The sequence below is a fragment of the Hypanus sabinus genome, chromosome 23, assembly GCF_030144855.1.
Source record: "Hypanus sabinus isolate sHypSab1 chromosome 23, sHypSab1.hap1, whole genome shotgun sequence".
Taxonomy (NCBI): domain Eukaryota; kingdom Metazoa; phylum Chordata; class Chondrichthyes; order Myliobatiformes; family Dasyatidae; genus Hypanus; species Hypanus sabinus.
In genome coordinates, this window is record NC_082728.1 from 26,651,551 (window position 1) to 26,666,114 (window position 14,564).

General features: G+C 44.4%; 1 pseudogene; it reads right to left on the reverse strand.

Annotated features, from left to right (window-relative positions):
- The window catches only part of LOC132380345 (L-xylulose reductase-like), a 47,574-nt pseudogene extending 33,237 nt beyond the window's left edge, over positions 1-14,337 (reverse strand).
- Between the last annotated feature and the right edge of the window lie 227 nt (positions 14,338-14,564).

Below are 14,564 nucleotides of genomic sequence, written 5' to 3' on the forward strand. Positions count from 1 at the left end.
CCAAACCCGCGGCTTGTTCCCCAACCCTCCCCCTCCCTCCCACCCACCAAACCCGCGGCTTGTTCCCCAATCCTCCCTCTCCCTCCCACCCACCAAACCCGCGGCTTGTTCCCCAACCCTCCCTCTCCCTCCCACCCACCAAACCCGCGGCTTGTTCCTCAACACTCCCTCTCCCTCCCACCCACCAAACCCGCGGCTTGTTCCCCAACCCTCCCACCCACCCACCAAACCTGCGGCTTGTTCCCCAACCCTCCCACCCACCAACCAAACCCGCGGCTTGTTCCCCAACCCTCCCCCTCCCTCCCACCCACCAAACCTGCGGCTTGTTCCCCAACCCTTTCCTCCCCCACCCACCAAACCCGCGGCTTGTTCCCCAACCCTCCCTCTCCCTCCCACCCACCAAACCCGCGGCTTGTTCCCCAACCCTTTCCTCCCCCACCCACCAAACCTGCGGCTTGTTCCCCAACCCTTTCCTCCCCCACCCACCAAACCCGCGGCTTGTTCCCCAACCCTCCCTCTCCCACCCACCCACCAAACCCGCGGCTTGTTCCCCAACCCTCCCTCTCCCTCCCACCCACCAAACCCGCGGCTTGTTCCCCAACCCTTTCCTCCTCCACCCACCAAACCCACGGCTTGTTCCCCAACCCTCCCTCTCCCTCCCACCCACCAAACCCGCGGCTTGTTCCCCAACCCTTTCCTCCCCCACCCACCAAACCCGCGGCTTGTTCCCCAACCCTCCCTCTCCCTCCCACCCACCAAACCCGCGGCTTGTTCCCCAACCCTTTCCTCCCCCACCCACCAAACCCGCGGCTTGTTCCCCAACCCTTTCCTCCCCCACGCACCAAACCCGCGGCTTGTTCCCCAACCCTTTCCTCCCCCACCCACCAAACCCGTGGCTTGTTCCCCAACCCTCCCCCTCCCTCCCACCCACCAAACCTGCGGCTTGTTCCCCAACCCTTTCCTCCCCCACCCACCAAACCCGCGGCTTGTCCCCCAACCCTCCCCCTCCCTCCCACCCACCAAACCCGCGGCTTGTTCCCCAACCCTCCCCCTCCCTCCCACCCACCAAACCCGCGGCTTGTTCCCCAACCCTCCCACCCACCCACCAAATCCGCGGCTTGTTCCCCAATCCTCCCACCCACCAAACCCGCGGCTTGTTCCCCAACCCTCCCTCTCCCTCCCACCCACCAAACCCGCGGCTTGTTCCCCAACCCTTTCCTCCCCCACCCACCAAACCCGCGGCTTGTTCCCCAACCCTCCCCATCCCTCCCACCCACCAAACCCGTGGCTTGTTCCCTAACCCTCCCCCTCCCTCCCACCCACCAAACCCGCGGCTTGTTCCCCAACCCTCCCCCTCCCTCCCACCCACCAAACCCGCGGCTTGTTCCCCAACCCTCCCTCTCCCTCCCACCCACCAAACCCGCGGCTTCTTCCCCAACCCTCCCACCCACCCACCAAATCCGCGGCTTGTTCCCCAACCCTCCCACCCACCAAACCCGCGGCTTGTTCCCCAACCCTCCCACCCACCAAACCCGCGGCTTGTTCCCCAACCCTCCCACCCACCAAACCCGCGGCTTGTTCCCCAACCCTCCCACCCACCAAACCCGCAGCTTGTTCCCCAACCCTTTCCTCCCCCACCCACCAAACCCGCGGCTTGTTCCCCAACCCTCCCCCTCCCTCCCACCCACCAAACCCGCGGCTTGTTCCCCAACCCTCCCCCTCCCTCCCACCCACCAAACCCGCGGCTTGTTCCCCAACCCTCCCCCTCCCTCCCACCCACCAAACCCGCGGCTTGTTCCCCAACCCTCCCTCTCCCTCCCACCCACCAAACCCGCGGCTTGTTCCCCAACCCTCCACCTCCCTCCCACCCACCAAACCCGCGGCTTGTTCCCCAACCCTCCCCCTCCCTCCCACCCACCAAACCCGCGGCTTGTTCCCCAACCCTCCCTCTCCCTCCCACCCACCAAACCTGCGGCTTGTTCCCCAACCCTCCCTCTCCCTCCCACCCACCAAACCTGCGGCTTGTTCCCCAACCCTCCCCCTCCCTCCCACCCACCTAACCCGCGGCTTGTTCCCCAACCCACCCTCTCCCTCCCACCCACCAAACCTGTGGCTTGTTCCCCAACCCTCCCTCTCCCTCCCACCCACCAAACCTGCGGCTTGTTCCCCAACCCTCCCTCTCCCTCCCACCCACCAAACCTGCGGCTTGTTCCCCAACCCTCCCTCTCCCTCCCACCCACCAAACCCGCGGCTTGTTCCCCAACCCTCCCTCTCCCTCCCACACACCAAACCCGCGGCTTGTTCCCCAACCCTCCACCTCCCTCCCACACACCAAACCCGCGGCTTGTTCCCCAACCCTCCCCCCTCCCTCCCACCCACCAAACCCGCGGCTTGTTCCCCAACCCTCCCTCTCCCTCCCACCCACCAAACCCGCGGCTTGTTCCCCAACCCTCCACCTCCCTCCCACCCACCAAACCCGCGGCTTGTTCCCCAACCCTCCCCCTCCCTCCCACCCACCAAACCCGCGGCTTGTTCCCCAACCCTCCCTCTCCCTCCCACCCACCAAACCTGCGGCTTGTTCCCCAACCCTCCCTCTCCCTCCCACCCACCAAACCTGCGGCTTGTTCCCCAACCCTCCCTCTCCCTCCCACCCACCAAACCTGCGGTTTGTTCCCCAACCCTCCCTCTCCCTCCCACCCACCAAACCCGCGGCTTGTTCCCCAACCCTCCCTCTCCCTCCCACACACCAAACCCGCGGCTTGTTCCCCAACCCTCCACCTCCCTCCCACCCACCAAACCCGCGGCTTGTTCCCCAACCCTTTCCTCCCCCACCCACCAAACCTGCGGCTTGTTCCCCAACCCTCCCTCTCCCTCCCACCCACCAAACCTGCGGCTTGTTCCCCAACCCTCCCCCTCCCTCCCACCCACCAAACCTGCGGCTTGTTCCCCAACCCTTTCCTCCCCCACCCACCAAACCCGCGGCTTGTTCCCCAACCCTCCCTCTCCCTCCCACCCACCAAACCCGCGGCTTGTTCCCCAACCCTCCCCCTCCCTCCCACCCACCAAACCTGCGGCTTGTTCCCCAACCCTTTCCTCCCCCACCCACCAAACCCGCGGCTTGTTCCCCAACCCTCCCCCTCCCTCCCACCCACCAAACCCGCGGCTTGTTCCCCAACCCTCCCCCTCCCTCCCACCCACCAAACCCGTGGCTTGTTCCCCAACCCTCCCTCTCCCTCCCACCCACCAAACCCGCGGCTTGTTCCTCAACCCTCCCTCTCCCTCCCCACCCACCAAACCCGCGGCTTGTTCCCCAACCTCCCTCTCCCTCCCACCCACCAAACCTGCGGCTTGTTCCCCAACCCTCCCTCTCCCTCCCACCTACCAAACCCGCGGCTTGTTCCCCAACCCCTCCCTCCCACCCACCAAACCCGCGGCTTGTTCCCCAACCCTCCCTCTCCCTCCCACCCCTTGACTTGTTCCACAAAGCACTCGCCACCCAACCCCTTGGATTGTTTCCCAACTCACTTCCTCTCTCCCACCAGCCCGTCGGCTTGTTCTCCAACCGTACCCTTCCCTTCCCACCCTTCCACTAACCCCTCTCCTTGTTTCTCCAACCCCCCCCACCCCCCGACCCCACTCTCGAACCCCTCCGTTAGATCCCCAACCACCCAGCCTTTCACACACCCACCAACCCCTCGGTTTGTTCCCCATATCTCCCTCCCTTCCACCCGCTTCCTCCTCACCTCTCCCCTCCCTCCTACATGCCCCACGAACTCCTCTGCTTGTTCCCCAACCCACTCCTCTTCCTCTCGCCTGTCCACCAGCAGGTGCACCACAAGGCTGTGTGCTTAGCTTCCTGCTCTACGGTATTTGCTTTTCACTTGTGACTGTGTGGCTGAGCACAGCTCAATGCCATTTCACGTTTGCTGACATAAGCGAATCAAAAGTGGTGACGAAACAGTATGAATGAATCACAGAGTGGTGACATATATTTACTTCAGCATATAAGAGGGAGATCGAAAACCTGACTGCGTGGTGCCAGGAGCAACAGGCCTCAGAGGTGGAGTGCGTCAGTGACTTTAAATTCCTCGGTGTTATCATTTCGAGGACGTGCCCTGGGGCCAAGTGTGCAGCGCATTTAAGAAGAAATCACAGTAGCAACTCTACTTCCTTAGGAGTTTGCGAAGATTCAGCATGACATCTAAACCTTTGACAACCTTCTACAGATGTGTGGTGGAGAGTGTATTGACTGGCTGCATCAGAGCCTGGTATGGAAACACCAATGCCCTTGAACGGAAATGCCTACAAATAGTGGATATAACTCAGTCCTTCATGGGTAAAGCCCTCCCCACCACTGGAGCACATCTATGGAAGTGTTGTTCCAGGAAACCAGTGTCCATCATCAGAGAGCCCCACCACCCTCGTCATATTTTTTCCAGCTGTCACCATTAGAAGGTAATACAGGGGTCTCAGCACTCATGCCACAAGGTTCAGGAACAGTTATTACCCCCCCACCACCTGTCTCTTGAGTCAAAGAAGATAACCTCACACAACTCCATTTGCCCCATCATCAAAATGGTCCCACCACCTATGGACTCACTTGCAATGTCTCTTCGTCTCATGTTCTTCATATTTATTCCTATTTTATTTGTGTGTTATTACTACTACAAACTACTACTACTTTCTTTTTGTTTGCACGATTTGTTGTCTTTTGCACACTGGTTGAATGCCCAGTTGTTGCAGTTGTTTGCTGATTCTATTATAGTTATTATTCTATTGTGGATTTGTTGACGGAGGCCGAATCAGTATGCCCACAAGAAAGTGAATCTCAGGATTATATACGTTGACATATATGTCCTCTGATAATGAATGATTTTTGAATTTTCAGATATAGTAAACAATAAACACTTACTTGTGGGACAGATCAATAGGATCTTTGGCTGAGATTGAAAAGAAACCAAATATCTATAACAGGGAGAGAAACTGCTGCTCTGGATTCACAAACTGTTCAAGAGATTGTTTTATCCATTCACTATGGGAACTAAATTCAGAAAAGTATTGAAAAGAATCTCCCTGGTGGGGTTGTTGGAGACAGGCTGAGGTTCTACGTCCCTCCTCTCTTCCCTGCAGGAGTCAGTCTTTCCCTTCACATGCCACCAAACTCCATCCCTCCCCCCCGTTCATGGCAGGGGTTTGCTTTTCTTCCAGAGGTCACCAACCCACTTCTTCCATCCTCCACAACTTTGAAACCTACCCTCCGCCCCCCATCCCTCTTCCCCAATGCACTTGGCACAATTGAAAGACTTTAGGCTGAGTCCAACGTTCTTCACCTTTACCAGTACCTGTCACCAGGGCACGTTTCCCAGCAAAACTCAGCTCCATTGCACAGAGCTTCAGAATAATCTCCCGTTGCTCCACAGATTCAGCAAAGATGTGGAGCATAGGGTACTTAAATACGTGGCTCCTCTGTGAGACACCCATAGTTTGAACACGGGACAGTGGGATGATGTAAGTGTCTTGTGATTGGGATGTTGTAATTGTCTTATGACCATGAGATGAATATATTCTTAATTATATGATAAAGGGGGAGAAAGGTAAAAGTTTGAGAAATACTAATCAGGAGTAGTGATATTAAAGTTTTTTTTCTTACATATATTTTTTTTGCTCCGGGGGAGCTGGAGGAACTTCTTATCGATTGCTAAGGGATTCATGTGTGTAATCATGGCAGTAGCCATGTCCTGCAAAACGGAGGGGGTTAATGTTGTGGGTTTTTTTATTCACAACATTAGTAGGGGGATATTTTGTTACCGTTTATTATAATCTAATCTTCTTTTATCTCTTTTTCTTTGCCTGGATGATGGGGGGGGGGGAGGGGGAGACACATAGCAACATGGAGAATTTTAAAGAGATTCCCCAAGGAACTCTGAGAGCTGAGATGTTACGTAATGTTATAGACTGGAGTAACCTTGTTAAAAATAATGACTAACTTACTGAATTTTTAAAGTTTTAATGTTAATGGGCTTAATGGACTGGTGAAAAGAAAAAGAATTTTAACATACATTAAGAAAATGAAGGTAGATATAGCCTTCTCGCAGGAAACACACTTAACAGAGATAGAACATCAGAAATTAAAGAGAGATTGGGTCGGAAATGATATTGCAGCTTCATTTAATTCAAAGGCAAGGGGAGTTGCAATTTTGGTCAATAAAACATTACCAATTAAAATACAAAATGTATTAATTGATTCTGCGGGAAGATATGTGATTATACATTGTCAACTCTTTTCAGAATTATGGACTTATGAATATTTATACACCAAATGAAAATTTATACAAGAAACCTTTATAAATTTGACCAATGCACATGATAAAATATTAATAGGTGGAGACTTTAACTTTTGTCTAGACCCAATTCTAGATAGGTCAACTAAGGCTGTTACAAAATCGAAAGTAGTAAAATTAACTTTATCATTGATGAAAGATTTAAATTTACCAAACAGAAAAAGCAATTATGCGAACTAAACAGAAGTATTATGAATTAGGTGAAAGATCATACAAGATTCTTGCCTGGCAGTTGAAAACAGAACAGGTTTCCAAAAAGATAAATGCAATTAGAACAAGTGCAAATAAAATTACTTATAAACCTTTAGAAATTAATGAAGCCTTTCAAAGTTTTTACTCTGAATTATATCAATCGGAATCACAAAATGATGTTGATAAGATAGAAAGATTTTTATCACAAATAACTCTCCCAAAATTGAAATCGGAAGAACAGAAGGGATTAGATATGCCTTTTACATTAAAAGAGGTCAAAGAAGCTTTAGGATCACTCCAGAGTAATAGATCTACAGGAAGGGATGGTTTTCCCTCTGAATTTTACAAAAAGTTTAAAGATTTATTAATTCCTCCTTTTATGGAGAAAGAACATCAAGCAGAAAGAACACATAAACTTCCAGAATCTTTTTCAACAGCGATTTTAATAGTATTGTCAAAAAAGGATAGAGATCCTTTAAAACCAGCATCATATAGGCCTATTTCTTTGTTGAATATGGATTATAAAATAATAGCAAAAATTTTATCTAGCAGATTATCTAAATATTTACCAAAATTAATACATATGGATCAAACAGGATTCATTAAAAATAGACAATCGGCAGATAATGTAACTCGGTTACTTAGCATAATTCATTTGGCACAAAAGTGGGAGGAAATGAGTGTGGCAGTAGCTTTGGATGCAGAAAAAGCATTTGATAGATTGGAATGGGATATTTTATTTAAGGTATTGGAAAAATATGGGTTGGGAGTACTTTTTATAAACTGGATTAAAACCTTAAATACTAATCCCAACGCTAAAGTAGTGACAAATGGCCAAATTTCAACACCATTCCAGTTAAAAAGGTCAACTAGACAAGGTTGTCCATTATCACCTGCTTTATTTGTATTGACAATAGAACCATTAGCTGAATTAATTAGAATTGATTCAGATATTATGGGTTTTAGAGTTAACTGGGAGGAATATAAGATTAATCTATTTGCTGTTGATGTTTTGATCTATCTAACAAACCCATTGCATTTGTTGCGTAAATTATCTTTTAGACTGGAAGAATATGGGGAAAGTATCAGGGTATAAAATAAACTGGGATAAAAGTGAAATTTTACCCCTTGCTAAAGGAGTTTATAGTCAATGTCGATTAGTAACTCAATTTAGATGGCTGATAAATGGTAAAGTATTTTATGGTAAATGGTAAGGTATAAGAGTTGATAATGATATAAAGAATTTATATAAATTATTTATCACTATTGAAAAAAATTCAAGAAGATCTTGATAAATGGATGATATTACCAATAACATTAGTGGGTAGAGTCAATGCTGTAAAAATGAATTTATTCCCTAGATTTCAATATTTATTTCAAACATTACCAATACAACTGCCGCAGAAATTTTTTCAAGAGTTAAATAAATGTGTGAGGAAATTTCTTTGGAAAGGTAAGATGTCAAGAATATTGTTGGAAAACCTGACATGGAAATTTGACCTAGGGGGTTTACAACTTCCAAACTTTAAGAATTATTATAAAACAAATCAATTTAGATTTATTGCATCTTTTTTTGATGAAGATAAATGGATTAGAATAGAGTTAGATAAGATAGGAGAAAATACATCAGAAGATTTTATATATAAATGGGAATCTAAATGGATACGGGAAAAGAAAGCATCCCTTATATTAAAACATTTGATTGATTTTTGGAATAAGATAAATGTTGATGATGAGATAAAGAAATCTTTATTAGCAAGGAGACCTCTGATTCAAAATAGACTTATTCCTTTTACAATGGATAACCAACTTTTATATAATTGGTATCAAAAAGGGATTAGATATATAGGAGATTGTTATGAAGGAGGTATATTGATGTCATTTGAACAATTTAAGAATAAATATAAAATATCAAATAACACTCTTTGTTGTTATTTTCAATTAAGGGCATACTTAAGAGATAAACTGGGTCAAACAATGTTATTGCCGAAACCTAATGAAATTGAAAGCTTAATTCAAAAAGGAAGAAAAAATACTTGTTATATGTATAATCTGATTCAAAAACAGACACTTAAACAAAGAATTCATAAGTCAAGACAAAAATGGGAAACAGATTTGAATATTAAAATTGATGAAACAACTTGGTCAAGATTATGTCTTAATAGTAAGACAAATACAACAAAACATTAGACTAGTACAATATAATTTTTACATCAATTATATATTACACTGCAAAAAATAAATAGATTAAACCCAAATTTATCTGATCAATATTTTCAATGCAATCAAGAAATTTCTTACATTCTACCTGGTCTTGTTTTAAAATTCAACCTTTTTGGATAAATTTAAGACTTTTATTGGAACACAACTTCAACATAACCCAATATTATTTTTACTAGGTGACATTGAAGGGATAAAACCGAAACTTAAATTGAACAAATATCAGAAAGAATTTATAAAAATTGCATTGGCATTAACCAAAAAGGCTATCGTAGTTACTTGGAAATCGGATTCATACTTAAGTATGGATTGTTGGAATAATGAAATTTTTAGCTGTATTCCACTTGAAAAAATTACTTAAAATTTATGGAATAAATATGACACATTTCTGAGTATTTGGCGCACTTATTTACAAAAGATAGGGTTATATATATATATAGGTGCTCTGATGATAAATACAGGTGGTCCTCTGGGGAAAGAAGCAAATACATACATTAAAGTTATTTTGAATCCCATGGAGCATGTGGAGACCTTCCGATATCCAGGCAGTCTTTCTTTCCTTCTTCTTTCTTATTTCTTCTTTGATTTTTTTAGATAGGGATGTTATGGGGGGGAGGGGTTAAGGGGAGGAGGGAGGGCTGATATTATTCTATTATACTCTATGTCATCAACTTGAAAATTGAATTAAAAATTATTTTAAAAGAGAGATTGTTTATCCATTCACTATGGGAACTAAATTTATAAAAATATTGAAAAGAATCTCCCTGGTGGGGTTGTTGGAGACAGGCCGGGGTCCTACGTCCCTCCTCTCTTCCCTGCAGGAGTCAGTCTTTCCCTTCATGTGCCACCAAACTCCATCCCTCCCCCGTTCATGGCAGGGGTTTGCTTTTCCTTCCAGAGGTCATTGACCCACTTCTTCCATCCTCCAGAACTTTGAAACTCTACCTCCGCCCCCCATCCCTCTTCCCCGATGCACTTGGCACAATTGAAAGACTTTAGGCTGAGTCCAACGTTCTTCACCTTTACCAGCACCTGTCACCAGGGCACGTTTCCCAGCAAAACTCAGCTCCATTGCACAGAGCTTCAGAATAATCTCCCGTTGCTCCACAGATTCAGCAAAGATGTGGAGCATAGGGTACTTAAATATGTGGCTCCTCTGTGAGAAACCCACAGTTTGAACACAGGACAGTGGGATGATGTAAGTGTCTTGTGATTGGGATGTTGTAATTGTCTCATGACCATGGGATGAATATATTCTTAATTATATGATAAAGGGGGAGAAAGGTAAAAGTTTGAGGAATACTAATCGGGAGTAGTGATATTAAAGTCTTTTTTCTCGCATAGGCAATGGCCGTGTGTGTGTAATCGCCTTGCATGCTTTCAAGTTCAACAGTGGGCGTGACAGGGAATGAGGAAAGGTACAGCTGACTCAAATCATTTTGTATCACCAAATCACATCGTTTCCTCACGGCCCAGTACCACATGCTTTGTGGCCCGGTACCAGTCCACGGCCCGGTGGTTGGTGACCACTGTTTTAAGTTGACAGGCCAACAATGTACCTGACTTGTCTCCATGTAAATAAAATTGACTGCTAGATTTCAAAAGTTGCTGTTCAATGGGAAAAGTCAGAAGCAGATCATGCTGTGTTTGAAGTTTCACCCTTTCCTTATTTAAATCTTTACTAGGTGTTACTGAATAAACTATATCTATTTCTTTAATCCTGTTAGTATTCACTAAAAGCTCCACTTTAGTTTTCCTTCTTAAAGCTACTGAATATGAGATTATCTGTCCCCTAAGATAAGATTTCATCACATCCCAAATAACCAAATTTGACATACCCTCAGTTGTATTTAATTCAAAAAATAGAGAAATTTCCTCTTTAATAAAACTTACAAATGCTGAATCATGCAGCAGCGTAGCATTAAATCTCCACTGAGATGCAATCCATATCTTATCAGGGAACTTCAGTATTAGTTTCATGGGCGCATGATCTGACAATGCAATAGCATCATATGCACAGTCGGCAACAAAAGGCACCAATTGCGTATCCAACAAAATTAATTAATTCTTGAATATTTATGATGCTTATGTGAAAAAAAGAAAAATCCTTATCTTTAGGATGGAGAAATCTCCAAATACTGACCAAATCATATTCTAGTAAAAAGAAATTAGTACAGGTTGCTGCCTTATTAGGAAGCCGCGGGTTGGTTGATGACCTATCAATCGAATTGAGACAACAGTTAGTCACCATCCATGATCAACTTATATTCATTTAAATTCAGCAACGTAGAAAATAATCTCTTAAAAAATTCAGAGCTATCTACATTAGGTGCATACACATACACCAAAGCCACCTTTTGACCACGTAACAAACCAGTAACAATTAAGTATCTTCCAATTTAATCAGTGACAATATTAAAATGTATAAAAGGGATTTTGAAATTAATAAAAATAGATAACCCTCTAATTTTAGTTACTGATGAAGAATGAAACTGAGAGTCCCTCCAAATTTTAAAAAATGGCTTTCATCCTCCCTACAGATATGGGTCTCTTGCGCAAAAATAATATCAGCTTGGAGTGTTGTTAATTTCTTAAAGATCTTTCTACGCTTAATAGGTTGGTTCAAGCCATTCAGGTTCCAAGAGATTATATTAATTTTATTAACATCCATAATAAGGCTTTAATTTAAGATTTTATAAAATAAGTTAGTTCGCCAGCACAGACCAAACCTGCAGGGAAGATCAAATTATGGAATCGATCAGAGAGGAAATAAACATGATTGACAGGAAAACCTCTCAGGACTGCCCAGTCAAAAAAGCCTAAAGTAATAGCCCCACCCCTCTCCCCCCCAAAGCCCGAAAACCATCCAACAGGCGGACAGCATCCCAAATTAAACTCCCTAAACCCTTTGTCTCCAATAGGCAGACACTTTTTTAAAAAAAGTTATACGCTAACACCACTGACTAAAGACACAACAACAGATACATAAAGAAATAAACAAGTTCCAAATATTTTGATATTATGTCTAACAGAGGTTAGAATGTAGTTAACAGCGGCCATCTTAATTTCATTTAATAAAAATTGATCATACATTCAAGAAAGATAGATCCAACCAAATAATATGTTATGACTAGTGTTAAACTCTTACAAATCCTAAAGGAAAAAATAAAACAGCCAAAACAATGTCTAGGCAGACACAGAATGTACATTGAACTTTCAACGATCCAGCTATAAACAACTCTCAGCTAAGGGTTAAGTGGTTAAGTTGCTTGCAAGACAGGCTTAAACTTTTTTGTAAATTTCCAGGCCTCTTCTGGGGAATCAAACCATTTTGGGTGAGAATGAGACGAGAAGATTCTCAAACGAGCTGAGTAACGTAAAGAGTGATGACAATTATTCTTATAAAGTTCAGCCATCACTTCCCGATATTTAATTCTTTCTGCATAAACCTCAGGGGCAAGATCTTCAACTATACGAATTTCTACTCCATTATGAATTGGCTTCCCCCGCTTCCTAACATCTCAAAGAATTGCTTCTTTAGTAGCAAAGTAATGCAGACATAAAATCACCAGGCAAGGTTTCATCTCTGCCGAAGGCTTCGGGCAGAGGATTCGGTGAGCTCTGTCTATCAACGGAGGAGCTTCGAGTATATCACTAAAAAGTGAGTATAACATATTGTTACATACCCGTGGGAAGCTTGTGACTGTCACATGACCATGATGTAATTGAGGCTCTGCTGTGCATGATGTAATGGTCTTGTGATGATGGAGTGATGTAATTTTCCTGCCATTGAGGGGTCATGTGATAGCCTCTTTCAACAGGGTATAAAAGGAGCATGCATCACTGTGACATAGGTCAGTTTGTGGTTTAATTCATTAATGACTCTGTTCTGCTGCGTATTTGATTTTATGACACAGTTTCATTTTAAAAGTGGAGTTTTAATTTCTACTGTAAGAATTGTTGTGCCGACAGTTCTGAAGATCGCTGCCAATTAAAGTCCAGTTGGAGAGTGAAGAATAATCAAAGTTCGGAAAACCTGGAGGATCGAGAAAAGTTGGTGTTGTTGGCAGTGAAACAGGTTCAACTTTATTTGATCTTCATTTGGAAGGAATTAGTAACCTGCAATCCAAGATAGTCGCGCTAAAGAGTAGAAAAGACTGGAGCAAGGTTTCGCCAAGGAAAGGTCAGTGCCGTCAAGCTGTTTTATTTCCTTCATCGTAAATCCTTCGGGCAAGGCTTACTTTGGCTGGGATCAGCAGTAATGTCACAAAAGAGAATTTATTACTTCAAGGAAAGTCTCTCCTAACTGACCGTGTAAATCATTTGGACTTTTGCATCTACTACTTTAAAGAACTGAGTTTGCATTTCTCGTTTTAGGAACTGTTCGAGCTGCTGTATAGCAGTCCACTTCCAGTTAAGTTAGTTGTTTGTTTACTTTTGGGGGGTTTTTGAGCAGTGTTTAATAAATGTTTTATTTGTTATAAAAAATTTGTCTCAATTATATTGTCACATACCCTGTGACCATGTTAAAGAACCAGCAGAAATGGAAAACACTTTGGAGTCTGGTATCACTATGAACTAATAATATTTATTAGTAACTAAGCAATACAGTAATATAAAATGCAAATATATCAAACAGGTTAGCAATGATATCGATATATCGATATATGTGCGTGTGTGGAAATAGGGACACAACTAGGCTCTTTCAAACCTAGAGGTAAATGGATACAGTCTTACGATGTGATGAAGAGAGTTCAGTTCAGTTTTACGTAGTTACTTCAGTAACGTTGGGGAGAGAGAGGTGAGAGGTGAGCTGTTGTCGTTGATCTTCCCGTTGTCTTCTGAAATCCCGTTGTGGTCACTAACAATGACCATAATACGTACGGCCATTCTTCAGTGGTGGAATTATCAACCAGGCGAGGGTGGACACACAAATAATTCCCCACCGGTCGCACCTTTTCACACTGTCAGCCACTGATCGATTTCCCTGAATCGATCCTCCAAAAACCCCTCACCTTCCTGTGGGTGCAACAAAGCTCATTCAGTGTCCACACTGCATGTCTCGTAATGTGTCTTGGTGTGCCTCCCTGTGTAACAGCAGATCTGCTTTTAATCTCCACATGTTGGATACCAGCTGTCCATCAACCTGCTCCGCCCTATGCTTTCTGCAGGAACTCTACAAGCAGGCAAGTCCTTGGGGAAAAGGTAAACATGCTGGTAGAGAACCATAACGATCAATCTTTCGAGCAGTTTCTGTCTCTCTCATTGCGCTAGATGCCTCCCTCTCTCCCTCTTAATAGCAGCACAATTCACAGGGACTCTTCTGGACCTCTTTTCCAACCAGGGTGACCCCTGACAGTATATTCATTGTTGCCATATCGTAACAATATTCATAAAAAAACTTTAGTGGCTCACCGGTTTCCATGTTTTTAGACAAACCCAGTATGCGTAAAGTCATACTACGACTTCCGCTTTCCAGATCAATCATTTTCTTCTTAATTCTTAATAATTCCGAAGAAACCTCAACAATGTTCTTTTCCATAGTAGAGATCTTTAATTCTTGTTCTTTAATCACTTGATTCATTGTCTACTGTTCTCTTCCAATTCTATTCCTCAAAAATTCAAGATTCCTCAAAGACAGCAGAGGCGTGTTTTTCAAGCTTTTCATTAGCATTCATCAGTTTATCAATCTTAGTGTCCACCATTCCGATCTTGGTGTTAATATCTTGCATCAAAGAAAACATTCTTTCTAAAGTAGAGACTTCCTCTGCCTCTTTTGTTTGTTCAGGTTCAGAAACAATTTTGCCGCCT